The sequence below is a fragment of the Seriola lalandi genome, unplaced genomic scaffold (genome assembly GCF_002814215.2).
Source record: "Seriola lalandi dorsalis isolate HSWRI2012SDOR001 ecotype SW California unplaced genomic scaffold, Sedor1 jcf7180002054748, whole genome shotgun sequence".
Taxonomy (NCBI): Eukaryota; Metazoa; Chordata; class Actinopteri; order Carangiformes; family Carangidae; genus Seriola; species Seriola lalandi.
The window spans coordinates 2,051,524-2,065,500 of NW_019525301.1; the positions used below are offsets into that span (position 1 = coordinate 2,051,524).

The 13,977-nt window shown below is 40.2% G+C and overlaps 1 protein-coding gene across 1 annotated transcript in view; it reads right to left on the bottom strand.

Annotated features, from left to right (window-relative positions):
* klhdc8a (kelch domain containing 8A) overlaps positions 1–12,094 on the bottom strand; it is a 40,349-nt gene extending 28,255 nt beyond the window's left edge. The window contains exons 1-2 of the mRNA XM_023424659.2: positions 11,837–12,094; positions 9,667–9,715 (exon numbers count right to left, since the gene is read on the bottom strand). The gene's annotated coding sequence lies outside the window, so the exon portion shown is untranslated. The remainder of the gene's footprint in view (positions 1–9,666; positions 9,716–11,836) is intronic.
* Positions 12,095–13,977: the final 1,883 nt, after the last annotated feature.

Sequence of the window (13,977 nt, forward strand, 5' to 3'; positions counted from 1 at the left end):
TGTGTTGCACTATGGGAAATGTAGGATCTAGTATTTTGGCCCTCCTGATTCTATTTTGGCCATTCTTTTTATTTGGTCTCTTGTGAAACTCTTAACTTTATGGAAGGGCAATACTAAAAACGCTCCACTACTCCATAAAATACAAAATATTTGTCCATAAGAGCGCAGAAAAACTCAATACACAGCACATTAAAGGCTTCTTTGGGTGTTTTGGAAAGGTCTGTGAGTACACTACTGCCAGCAAAATCCAAAAAAACTGCTGTTTGTACTTTTGTTTGCGATAAGAGGTGGTCTGAGTATGTGGAAACCCAATTTGATGCCAAAACAAGTGCCAAAATTACACCGCTCCCATGCCCGCTCTGCATTAACATGTTTGTTTGAGCTTGTTTTTACAGGATTATCTGCAAGTGGAAATCCTGAAAATGGCCGGTAAACAGCATTCATGGACATTATGGTTTTCAACAACACACTGAGGTTTCAATATTAAGGATGAAAAGGACCATAATCTGCTTTTTATCACCACATTACAAATATAGCAGCAATCTTTAACCTGCTGGATGGTTTTGAATTCTTTAGAAACATCCTCCTTCCCTCTATCTATCCTTTAATCCTCCTTTCAAGTCTGTTTTACAGGTTTGGCTGTGATTTGGGGAAAGGCTTTAATAACCTCCTACACCAGGTTGTTTTTAGCGCAGTAACCTATTTTTCATTATTTAGAGGTCAGATAAAATGCCTGGTGTGCTTTATTCTGCTCTACAACTGACCCTCCCTCTCTCTTATTGTGGGTGCAGGCAGTTCACCAAGGAGTCATTTATTGACTTGTATTTAATTAGTCTGCAGTATTCAAATAGCGCATCTGTGCTGCAGTCTGTGGCTGACTTCAGTACACCACCAAAGTTGCCAAAATTTGTTAGTGCGTGCACATGTGTGTGTGTATGCACTTATCTAAATGTGTGTTTGTGTGGAGAAGTGTATAAAAATGCAGGAGAAGGTGCCTGAGCTTTATCAGACTAACAGCTTTTCACACTGGCCTGGTTTTAACAATGCTGAATTTGTGCCCCGTAGCTTCAATAGCAGTTCCACCTCCCTGAGTCTGATACAATCACTACTGCTTTGGCTCAAACAAAAGCCTTATCTGGTTAAAGTTCAGAACAAGCCAGCTAATTCATGGCAACAACCTGCTATTGATACAGATCCATTTAACTTTAAGAGTGGCAGAAACTCTTTGCGGAGTAAAGATACACAGGAAAGTGAAGGCACAGCAGTTCTTGTTTATCACTTCTGAGTAAATAATATGACATTTTCATATCAATAAATGTGTTTCATTACTTTCCTCTATCAAAAAAGAAAACGAAACCATACAGTAAATATAACTAGCAGCTGCTGACATGTTCACCTCTCTGCTATATAGATATGAGAACAGGTTTAACCAACACGGCCAGCCCCATCTGCCTCTTAATTAGCTAATGTGACTAATTCTATGGCAAATAGACCTTTTTCACAGCACTTTGACTTAACACAGGTGTATTTAATAACATTAACGATGGCTGCCTTCCACTTAAAGGAGGAGGGTTTGGTAATGTGTGTATGGCTCACTGGTATAATTTTCTGGGACACAAGACTGAGTTTCTGGTACTCCAGGGGAAAGGACTCCCTCACTGATCTGGCGGTGGTGCCAGCTAGGACAGTGAGGAACCTGGGAGTGACCCTGGATGGCAAACTGTCATTCTCAGCAAACACTGCAGTTGATTCATATCAGGATACAAACCAGGATATCAGGAGGATACATCCCTTCCTCACCAGGGAGGCTGCCTGTGCGCTCATCCAGGCACTTGTAATCTCCTTAGGTTTTCCAACACCATGTGCTGAATCAACATTACTTTATTTCCATCTACATCCCATTTCCAACTGCACAGTGCCAACAGATGCCATGTCTGGCCCAGGTATGTGAAACACACAAACAACCCTGTGGTCCCTCATCTTAGTCAAGGCTCTGTCTTTAAGTGCTTTGTACTGTAGCACTGAACATCTCAGAAGGGATATACAATTGTGAATGGTACCTAACTCTAGCTCTTGCAAATGAAGGTAATGTAATGTTAAGTTAAAGTAAATGAGCCATTATTGTAGTTATTAACTATACCAGTGCTTTTCCTGCTAGGAAAGTCAAAATGTCTGCTGTGAAAAAGGTCTATATTATGCTGCTGCAAGCTTCATAGGAGCATAACATGGCTGAAGAGACAAAGAAAACTGTACAACATTATTTAGCATTTAGCACATTTGAATAAAGTTTAACATGTTAAATTATGTTAGTATCCTTCTGTTTCTTGTTTGTCCCCAGTCTGTCTCTGTCTGTGTTTGTCTGTGTGTGTGTGTGTACGTTGCTGGGCATGGCTCTCCAGACTCCTGCTCTCGCCAAACCAACTGCACTTGTCATACTCCTGCATTCCCTGTAAACTTATCAGACAGTGGTCCCACTCAAACTACTTTCTGTGACAGAACCCACAGCCACCTTTCAACATAAGACACACTGCAGTGTATTACACACCACCACAGATATCAATCATTTCTTAAAATCTCATTTCATATCTCATGTGAACCTAGCTACCTTATTGTCACTGTGGATTGTACTACAGGTCTTATTTCCCTGAGTTTCTGAAAAGGAGGTGTGAAGTGTGTCAAAGTTAGCATGACCCAGAGAGCCTGTATTATGGGAAATGCACCGGGTTCATATAAACCAAGGGCGGCACATCTAATCTACATGGGCCGTGATGCATGCTAATGACAGCTAATGGATGGATGAAACAGACCAGAACTATACTTTGACTCTCAGACGTTTACATCTTCATGTAGATGTGATGAAAATTTTAAATTTTGGTCTCACGTCTTAAATGTGTGAGTGACATTTATGTAAATGTTACAACAGTAATCTTACTAGGTCAGACCTAGAAGCACTTCCCTATCCAAAGTCTGAATCGAACGCCCTCAAACTAATGCTCAGACTACAGTTGGACAAGGTAAAACACGTGCCAAGAGAGATGTAATGTATCTTGTTCACCTTACTAAGAGCTCTCTGTAAATTATCACTGAATTATCATCTTCTTGTCAGCTCAGTTTATAAAAATTATTCCTTTTTTTCCACAGTAAAAGAGGTAAAAAAAACACAACACCCTCATACAACCACAGTAGTAATCAGTACAGCTTTCTCCTGCCTTATACATGTATTTTCAATTTTTCTGCAAGCCTGATGCATGCATGAACGAATGAATATCCAGCAGAACTCTTCATATACAGAATAAGATCAAATGAGGGTCCAACTTAACATCTTGTCATGTAATGCTTATGCACTGTAATGACATTATTAAGTAACCAGCAGAGTTCTACCTAATACGTGAGGAAACTGATGAGGAAATAGATTAGATTCACTATGAAAAGCAGGAGCGTCCCTCATGCTCAAGACATTCATTAATTAATGCTTGAACGGCAAAATTATTTTTCAAATCGCTCACTGATGCGTCCTGTGAAAGAGCAGAAAACACTTTTGTTGCTTTATGTTACTTTGCAGTGTTTCCACAAAACTGTTTTTTCCTCTCATGCATGAGGTGCCAAATATCATCGTCTCTTTGTGTAAACGTCATGTTCTGTCTGGGTAAAACCACAAGGAACTCTTACATACACTATCAGTCACGTATCTCTGAATGAATCAGCTTGACGTTATGGATTCCATGTCATTCAGCTACAGCACCACAATTGCCAGTCGCTAAAAGCTTCTAGACGTTAAGTGTAATTCCAAAGAAGTAGAGTCAGGTTGGGCTCTTCTTAAGTGCCGAAACAGGTACATTTGGTGTCTGGTTTCTTTGGAATTAATAGAAGAACTGAGAGGGAAGTTTACCATGGCTGAACAAAGTAACCAAAGAAACCTAAAGAAACTCAAACTTCTCCAAAAGAAAATGCAAAGAAAAAAAGCACTGCCCACACAGTATTATTGACAGGTGATCTCAGCAAAGTGCAGAGCAGCAACACCACAACAAAGGGAGCTGAGCACAGAAGATGGAGGTGGAACTTGTGGATTGCTATTGGGTAGGATTTACAGGACAGCAGCCCTTGTTTTCTCTGCTTTACAATACACAGTGCATGACATTTAGACAGCCTCTTAGCTGTAGCAGCTCAAGGCACAGGAGCTCTTCTTCACCATGTGAACATACAGAACATTCCAGTGTGAACACATTCAGCCTCTCTGGCTGACAGATCTACAGCTTGGCTCCTCTCAGCCAGCTGAATCACAACCTTGTTCCCGCCAGCGGCCGCAGACATCCTGCCGCTGGTCAGCTGCAAGATTAAATGAAGCTCTGAGTTACCTGGCTGCCCAGTTCGGGTTGATCTAACAGTCCAGACAGGATTAGGTGAATATGCTACCTTAACAGAGCGGGGCAGAAAGCTAAAGTCTGACAGTTTGTGGGCTGCAGAAAGTTGCTCAACCAAGACTCTCCTCTGAATCAGAGCTGACCTCTGGATCAATAGGCCAGAGGGAGAGACGGCATCCCTCAGCCTCCAGAGAGCAAAGGGAGCCAATGGCTGCTCTCTCTGCTAATCTTATCTCTACTGTGCACACATAAACTCACTGTGTGCTATCTATAATAAATCACCCTCCACAGACAAAAAGACTCTATTGGGAAAAGTAACAATGCAGACTAATAATGTTGCCACAACCCTGGAGCACCACTTTTACCTGCTGCTGTCACCAGAGCTTCTTTTAGCTCAGCTGGTGCTGGGCACCTCACTACGAATGTTGTCATTTACATATTTTACACAAGATTGAAATGGCAAAATGCTCCAGCCCAGCTGTTCCTGTGTCTGTGTTGGTACTGATGAAGTAAATTAGCGGGCTAAATCTGGCAGCACAGGGTCCAGGTCCTATAATGAGAGAGCTGAGACTAAATCGGTTGTGGCTGATTGTTGGCTGAGGCTGTTGTGGAGCAGTTGGCGTTTCTCTTATCTGCCTTTAAAAGGCAAACAACTCACTCTGTTTCCCCCTTCTGGCTTGTCCTTATGTGTTTTTGTGTGTCTTTTATTTGTGTGTTTTGCTGACAGATGCTGTAAAAGTGAGAACATTATCACCGTAGCAACTCATGTCAAAGAGGAAAAGAAGAGCGCGCCTATTTCTTTGTCATGCTCTGGTTTTCATGTCACTGTATCAACACACTGACCAACTCACAGCCTGTAAAAAGTTGTTCCACTGGGTAACACAGGGAAAATACACATAATCTGAGAAGATTCATCATATTTTAAAAGCTGACATAAATTAATTTGAGGTTAATTCCACAGATACTATCTGAAAGTGTGACATTATTTAATCCTCTGAATCCTGGGCTGTTTTTCTCTTTTTTATTGGTTTATGGCACAGTCACATGTCTCCAGCTAGGCATACAATTTATTATTATTTGTCATCTTAAAAAAAAAAAGAAAAGACATTGTGAAACTGTTGTACAATTTAAAATAATTTGGGTTTTTATCAACAGGTAGGTCAAGACAGTTAACCCCTTTATAAAAGTGGTAAAGGAAAATGTCAATGTTGGTGACATTTTATGTGTTATGTTTAAAAAAATGTACTATACGGTCACTCCTATTGCTTGCCTTATGTTTTAGCACTACAATTTTAGCACTACTTCCCATCATGCATTGGGTGATGTAAAACAGGAAGAGTAATGTTGCTATGGACTTACTCAGATAACTGTGAGCTACAACTCAGCCCTTTTTTCTTAGCCTATGTATAAGTAATCCACCATTACTGCGATGTCATCTCACCTGTAATGAGTAATGTAATGTAGGCTACGTCAAGGATTTCAGTTCTTAACCACTTTTGCTAAGAGATCCTGTAGTGCTGAAATCTAATAATCAAATGCCATTAAAATAAAGGCTATTATTTATCTTTCAACCATTCAGTCCAGTTTTAATAGATGAATTTTTCTATTCTGTAAAATAGTAAAAAATAAAGGAGTAAAATCCACGGGCAACTGCCCCGATCAATTTTACTTTTATTCATCTCCATTAAACCCTCACGATTTGATGACATTCTCAGCAGCATACTGATGGAGGACCAACCAGGGACCATGTGACTGAGCCAACGTGCAGCCACCACCCTACATATATTTTGCTAGCTGGTACTCTTTTACACTTCCTGGTCAACATTCCAGTTTTACAGTATTGTGTTATCCTTGGAGTTTGTGCTTCCACTGTCACTGTAAATGAGTTTAGCTGAACTGTGTTTAGTTCCCACCGCAGTAAAGATGATGACGCTTAAGAACGCAACATACAGGAAGAGGATGGTGAGGTGCTGCAGACAGCTATGTTGATGTGAAAGGGGAGGACCCTATCAAAATCCTGTCAGTGAGGTTGACAGAGAGAGGACGTTGTGGTGTGTTGGCAATCTGGGCCAATAGGTACAAGCAGTGGATGATGAGAAACCTGGAGACCTTAAAATCTCTGCTGGTTCACTCTAAAGCCAGGATCTCCCCTGGAGAGAAAGACTGGCATGGTGTATGACATAATCATAACATCACATGCAACAGATGACTCTACATCAGTGAAACGGCAAGCATCCTGGACAAGAGACTGAATGAAAAGTGGAAACAGACAGCTGTGTCAAAACAGCTCACAGCATCCACTGGCAAGGGGTCAAAGGTCATCGACCAGAAGTCAATGGATGGCCAGAGAAAGATAAGAAGAAAAAATCCCATACTTAAGTAACAAGATGACAAGTGAGATATCTCTCAGACAACTGAGCAAAATCCATCCACTGAGGAAGACTATGAGATGTTCATGAAAGCTCCAGCAAATATGCAGTCAGGTACTGGACAATATTTGTTTATTTTTTTGTGAAATCTGAGTTAGCTCCCAAACTGACCTAAACCAACTAGTTGATAAACAGATGTAGGGACATTGGTCTCAAAGGTCAGTGGAGAATCTCAGTGTGCTGATTCCAGCAGTGTGTGTAATACCTACATGTGCTAATGGTTAAGAAGAAAAACATAAATTACTTCTTTTTCATAGAGGTTAATGTCCTTTCTTTGAGAGTCCCTCATGATGATCACTGACTTAAGATGAGAGTTTAACCTCCTTTTGAAAAACAACTACATCTACACATATTTACACAACACACATACACACTTGCTCTTTGATGCACAGATGCACAAACATCTTAACTTCCTATCTGAGAGCTGGGAGCAGTTGTAGCCATCAGAAAAGCTAATCAGAAGCCGTGGTTACATTTTGCATGTTGCTGCGCCAGGAGCCATGGAGACGAGACGGAAATAGATACTGGCGCTTAGGAAAAAGCAAACATTAGCAGAGCTGAGAAAATGAAGCTTGATGTATGCCCGAACATGTCGTGCCTGCACCAAAGCACATGCCATGTTGCATAAAGACAATGTATATTCAATTTCCACTGTATTGTATTGTGTCCCTGAAGCACCACCACCACCACCACCCCCACCACCTCCCCAGCTCGAATACTTATATATTCAGGGCATAGTGCTGCTCCCTTTCACTGACTGCTGTGTAGGAGTCAAATTAGAGTGAGCTGATCCAGTGTGGCAGTGCTGTGAAGGCTGGAGAGGAGAAAAGAGCAGAGGAGGAAGAAGGAAAGGCAGGAAAGATGGAGGAGAAGCAAGGGGGGGGGGGGGTTTGTGGGAGAAGTGGGCTACATTAATGGATGGAGGATATTACATGGTGGGGATAATGAGAGGGAGGGACAGCTTAATGAGGGGGGTGATAGAGACTGGGTCGCAAAACTAAAGGGTTATATGGAGCACGCGCTCTATTACAGAGGGGAGTTGGGGACATCATAATCCCTGTGGCCTTATAAGTAATTACTATGTGATAGAGAGAGAAAATGGTACGACCTATCTACTGTCAGCAGAATTGGAATTAACTCCCTAACGGTTCCCTCATTGCACCACACTTTTATGTGTGTGAGAGTGCATGTTTCCTGTACTCCTATCCTTTTAAGATTTGAGTGGTTGACTTTCAGAGTGAGAGCATTTGTGCATAGTGAGGGAAATTTTCCTCCCAGGCTTAAACATCTATAAAAGAGTTAGTTTAAGGTTAGGAGATGAGTATATGGATATAGGAATATATTAAATGTGTGTTCCCCTCCTCTGTGTGTGGATCATAAGACAGCGGGAGGTCTGGACAGTATATTCTGGGCCTTTAACGCAGCAGGCAGGCTGCTTTTATCTACCCGTCCTACAGATACACACTACCCAAGCCGCTCGCCTTCAGTCTGGTATGAAAACATTCGCTTTGTTAAGATAAACACCAACATTATGTGCCCCTGTGCATCACTCGCTCCTGTACTGCATGCTAACAAGCATTTAGAATTTAAAGTTTGTTCCTGTTTTTTGTTATTAGTTATAGCTGATCTAGCCAGACCTATTTTTGGACCTGCTGAGCAACCAAATATTTCAAAGCCATGCAATGATGTTTAGCTGCAGAGAAGCTCTAACCCTTCAGCTCTCTGTAAACACATGAATATCAGACCCTCATAGAAAAACAGGAAATTATATAGTATCTGCATCATATTTTCCATATTTCTACTAATTGCAATCTCATTACTACAACTCCTACTCATTTACTTAGTTTAGTGAATTCAAAGTTATTATTATCCTCATACCGTGGGCCATTAAACCATTAAAAATCTAGATAATGAATTATCTGTACCAACTATCATCTTTTATCATTATTTCAGAACAACAGCATTTTGCAGGTGCAGTGGAACAGGTCTTTAGGTCTTTATGATTTCAATACTTTCTGTTTGTTTCTTTCAATTTACTGAAGAATTAAGTAGGATTACAGCCCACTGCAGGGTTACAGCAGCTTATGACAGTGTCTCATTGGGCAAAATGAAATATTCATATATGTGATATATGTGAATATATGCTTTGTGTTGCACTACAAGATGAGACTATGTCATTTATAGTTTATTCATGCACAACAAGCAGTGACATTTCAGACGTTTCATTTATGGTTGAAGGAAAGTAATATTTTTTTTCTTGCACATGATTTATGTTAGACTTGCCATGTATTTGTGTTTGTGAGAAACAAATCTGTTATGGTGAAGTACACTGAAGCAAATGTGCTTGAATTTAAAAGGTAAACAGTGCACCTTTAGTTAGTTAGTTAGTCAATGTTTTGTACCAAGACGAAACAATACAAAGCATGTGCCATCAGTCAATCAAGCGGTTAGTTTGCAGTACTGCTGTCAGTTCAAAATCTCAAAATGTCATTCGCCTTGTCAGGGAGAGATGGCTCATCATCCCGGCAGCACTGACTGACAGACACACCGATGTATCAGTTTCAAACTTCCTCCTAACTTTGACAGGAAGGAGCTGCATCCCCTGTTTGTCTAACGAGTAAACTAGCAGGCTAATATTTCACTAAGGCCAGCATCGAACCACATTGATTTCACATGACCGCGGCACACAATGCATAGCATTTGACTAAAATGGTATTTATCAGTGCGTGTGGAAGGACGTAATCAATGCTTGGTGAAACGAGAAAGGATGAGGGGAGGAAGTAGAGATGAGAAGGGGGGCAATGGAAAGGAAAGTGTGGGGTGAGGAGAGGAGTTGAGGCTCTTCATCTAGAAGAAAATGAATGACGCTACTGTACCTTTAGACTGGAGTCCTGGACAAGAGACCCTCCTCTGCGATTTAGTTACCTGTGAATTCAAGAATACAGCATTAAAACTCTACACCACAAAGAATTATCACCTGACTATTACTAACACTTTTTAGCCCCTTTAAGCTCATTGTTAAGGATCAGTGGCCACCAATTTTAACGTATGTTTCACTTGTAGACTCGACTAAGGCAGAACAAAATGTGCACAAAGCACTGAGTATCAAAATCTGTCAAATAAAGCTGGAAACAAATGTTTCCTCAGATGTTTTATTATTTACTTACTTTCTTTGATCAGAGTGTTTCTCATGTAAATCCGAAGTTTAAGACTATTTCATTTTGACTGTAAGTCTTGTACAGCTGCTGGTGTTACAGCAATAATGAAAAAAGGGTTTTGTAGAAAAAAGTGTTCATATTTCTCAAAGTATATATTTGTAATGGTACAGGAACTAGGGCAATGTACTGCAACCAGTTTTGATTTTTAACAACAGTTTTCAACAAAAACACACAAATGAATAGTTAAAAATATAAAAACCACTGTATGCTACATGCACAGCAACAAAGTTAGCAACTAGCAAACTTAAGAAAGTCAAACATCTAGCAGCTAAACAGCAAATCGTGTAGTGACGCCAAGTGAATGCTAATGTTGTTGTTGCTGTTTGTTTGGTGCATGTATAATTAGGCAATTGTTTGCTTACACATTAGCCATAACAACTGGCTGTGTGTGTGTGTGTGTGTGTGTGTGCGTGTGTGTGTGTGTGTGTTTGTGTGTCATCTTGTTTTGGAGTTCATGCCTCCTACCAATATTTGACTCATGCAGGTTTAAAATATAAAACTGTACTTTGCTGCTCAAATTCTATATTAATAGTCAGCTAACTTTACCAAATATCATCGATAAAATTTTTTGTTACAGTTTGCGTATTTTGGGGTTCATGTGTCCCCCCCAGTTTTACTGATGAGGACCACTGCAGCACTTTTATCGTTATGTACTTGCAGGTAAGGTTGACAGTTTCCAACTTTTGAGAAAAGTGTGAAATGTAGAAGAGAGAGAGAATCTCCTTGAGGGAGAAGGGAAGAGAAAGAAATGTCATTCTTCCTCCTGTACGTCTGTGCTCAGCCTGAACCTAGACAGACTCAAGACAGACAAGTGTGGTGAATATTGAATAAGTGACCTTTCAGATAAGGCCTGGATGGTCTTTATATTCCCTGTCATGAGCACTGTAACAATAGATCCATCATCATCAATCATCATTCCACGGGCTGAGGAAGGACTCAACTATGACAAATGCTGTAAACAATGCGGTCATATTCAAACAGGGACCTGAACTCAATTGCCAGTTTATGAGAAACCAAGTTTAAACTAATGAAATCTATTACAACAGCCCTGTTATAAATCTTGCCTACATGATGGTTATAATGTTGTTGTTGTTGTTAAAACGGTTTAAAAAGGTGCTGATTCAACTCAATGGTTATTGAAATCTGTGGTGCTGTAGTTTCTAATATTTTGTCAACCCCATTTATATCAATGAGGATGTACTAAATATCTCCAAAAACTAAATGTTAGCTCCTTCATGAAGGGACTGCATTAGTTTTACAGAGGAGGACATAATAAAATGGCAGCTGTGGTGTGTGTTACTCACTGGCACTTTGTGGTTTATATAGCTAATACTCATGAAACATTGATCTCCATCAATCTGAAATGTTTAATTGAAATACCATCATGCAGTTCAGGATGGGAAGACCCATTCAGACAACTCCATATTGTTGTTTATCTTCACATTGAAGGTAACATTTGCATGGTATAACACCTCCTCTGGCCTCATGGCTTTGAGTAATATTTTAATTAAAACCACAGCTAGCAATGAAGGTAAAACAAAGTGTCACCTTCCTCTAAAAATAGTTTTAACATTAGCCTGCAGTAACCTTATTACAATGCTAGCTTAACTGACCGTTAGTCTCATCAACTAGCTTAAGTTAGAGTAGAAAACACCAACTTTCTCGACGTTTCCTCCTCCACCGTGTAGCCTCATGTAACGAGTAACGAAATACCGCCGGCTAAAGTACTAACATTACTTTTCAGTTGAGCCAGGAGTCTTGTAAACCGCTCAAGTGACTACAGACAGCCGTACATCCCCCATTAATGTCCCCTTTCCAGCTTACTTACTTTTCCCGTTTCCCGTCGCCGCTCTCTCTCTCTCTTTCTCTCTCTCTCTTTCTCTCGGTGTGCGCCGTTATCCTTCTCCTTCTTCCTCTCCTCCTCTTTCTGGAAAAGAGAGAGATGGAGAGAGGAGGTGAATCGGATCCAGGCGGAGGAAGATGGGGAGGCAAGGCGCGCTGCTAGAAAAGCTCCCGCCTCACCGGGAGCGCTCAGCGGAGCAGCGGGCTTGTAACACGACAGGGCACCGCTGCTTTACCGAGCCCTGATATATCGCCATTATGTGGGTCAGAGATGAAGTATTCATCTCCGGCTTTCATCGCACAAGTTAAAATTCATCCCTGCGATGGTACGATCCGGAGAGAGATGGAGAGAGCCTGTGTGTTGTGATAACCTATATTTAGTAAAAGGGAGCCCACTGACACTATTTCATGTATGAAGAGGATATGCTATGGATTAAAAGTGGGTCTTTCTGTTGATTTGAAGTTACAGTACCAACACAAATTAGGTATACAAATCCATTAGGAGGACTGATTAATTAAATTAATTAAACCTAAATCTAGATGAAAAAGCTCTATGTTTATATTATTTTGGTATGATAGGTCAGATATGGGCCCACACTGATGGTATGATAGGCTACTATAATAATATGTTTTTACTCAATTATTATTTTTATTCACATCACTCATCTTTTGGTCTCAACAACACATAGTCTGTCAATAGAGATTTTTCACAGCAGACATTTTGATATGTCTGAGCAGAAAAAGCAGGGTTTGGCCTTGGTACACGCTGGCTCACTAGACAGATCCAGTTTCAACTGTGCTTTTCATGCTGTGATAAGACAAAATGTCTGCTTGAAACTACCTTCACATGCACACTTGTTTCCCTGCTATGTCTCCTGGTTTTATTCTTATTGACAAAAATAAATACATGTCAGATAAGAAATCATAGTCTTTCATATCTCTGTATGATTCATACACAGCTGTATGAGCGAATGAACCACAGGATCACAAAAGAGGTGACAGCCAGACATTTCATTTATATGAAAATGAGTGTCTGCCCTTAATAAAAGTCCTCTTACAGAGCCTGCAGAGCCCTCCTGTACAGTACGTTCTCCAGTATGAGCAGTGGGTTTATTGATCAGTATGAAAGACTTTTAAAGGTAGACTGGTAAACTAAATTTGCACGTCCAGAGCACATCTGCGAGATGTGTAGATCATCATTACATCATTTATTATCATATTCTTTCCTTTGCTAATAACCTACCTACAAATAATCTCAGTTGTGGATACACCTGTGAAATGAATGAGGTGCTCGTGTGCCACAGTATCCTGGTTTCTATTGATACTCCATCCTGCAGCCTTCAGGTTTTTCAAATCTTGCAAAAACGCCTAGCCAGGTTTCTGAAACCAGTTTGTGATGTTTTACATGTACAAAACATATTAACATTCAGGGATAATCCAAAAAAATCAGATCTTAACCAGGTTACTAACATGAGTCTTCATTTTGCTCATAGATTAGTCTGAGTGAAGTCTGACCGTTTCACAAAAATAAAGACTGACCAATTATAAGCCAAAAACATTAGACACCTTATCCCCAGGCTAACTCAGGTCTAAGACCAATGTTACCATGGTAACATGGTAATCAGTGAAACTTGTGCTGAGCAGTAGCACCCAACAAAAACACAACAAAAAAAGGAAAACATGGCTCATAATTTGTGGTTTGCTATCATTGTTATGGAGAGAGCAATGAGAGGGGAAAGAGTTTTTAGAGATTGCAGAGTTTTTTTTTCCAATTCACATTTTTGTTTCACTTTTGATTACTCTTCGCTGAATTTCCCAAGAAAAACGTCCTCGTACCTTTTGAATGGTCAGCCATTTTTTTATATTGAAAACAATCTTAATTTACCCAGAATTCCCTGTACCACAACCCGGCTTAAGATAGTCAAGAACTAAACTGCTTTGTTCAATGAATGAATTTAGACGTCTATCTAAAGTCATAGTCAAAGTCTGTCTTTGTGAAACCGGCTCCTGCGAAGATTAAGTAAGTCTTCATTAACACTTCATTTACAGCATTACAAAAGTAATGTTTCTAAGTGTTACACAAAGGCAGCTGAACCTGCTTGAGGTTCTTGAAGATGTAGCACCTCT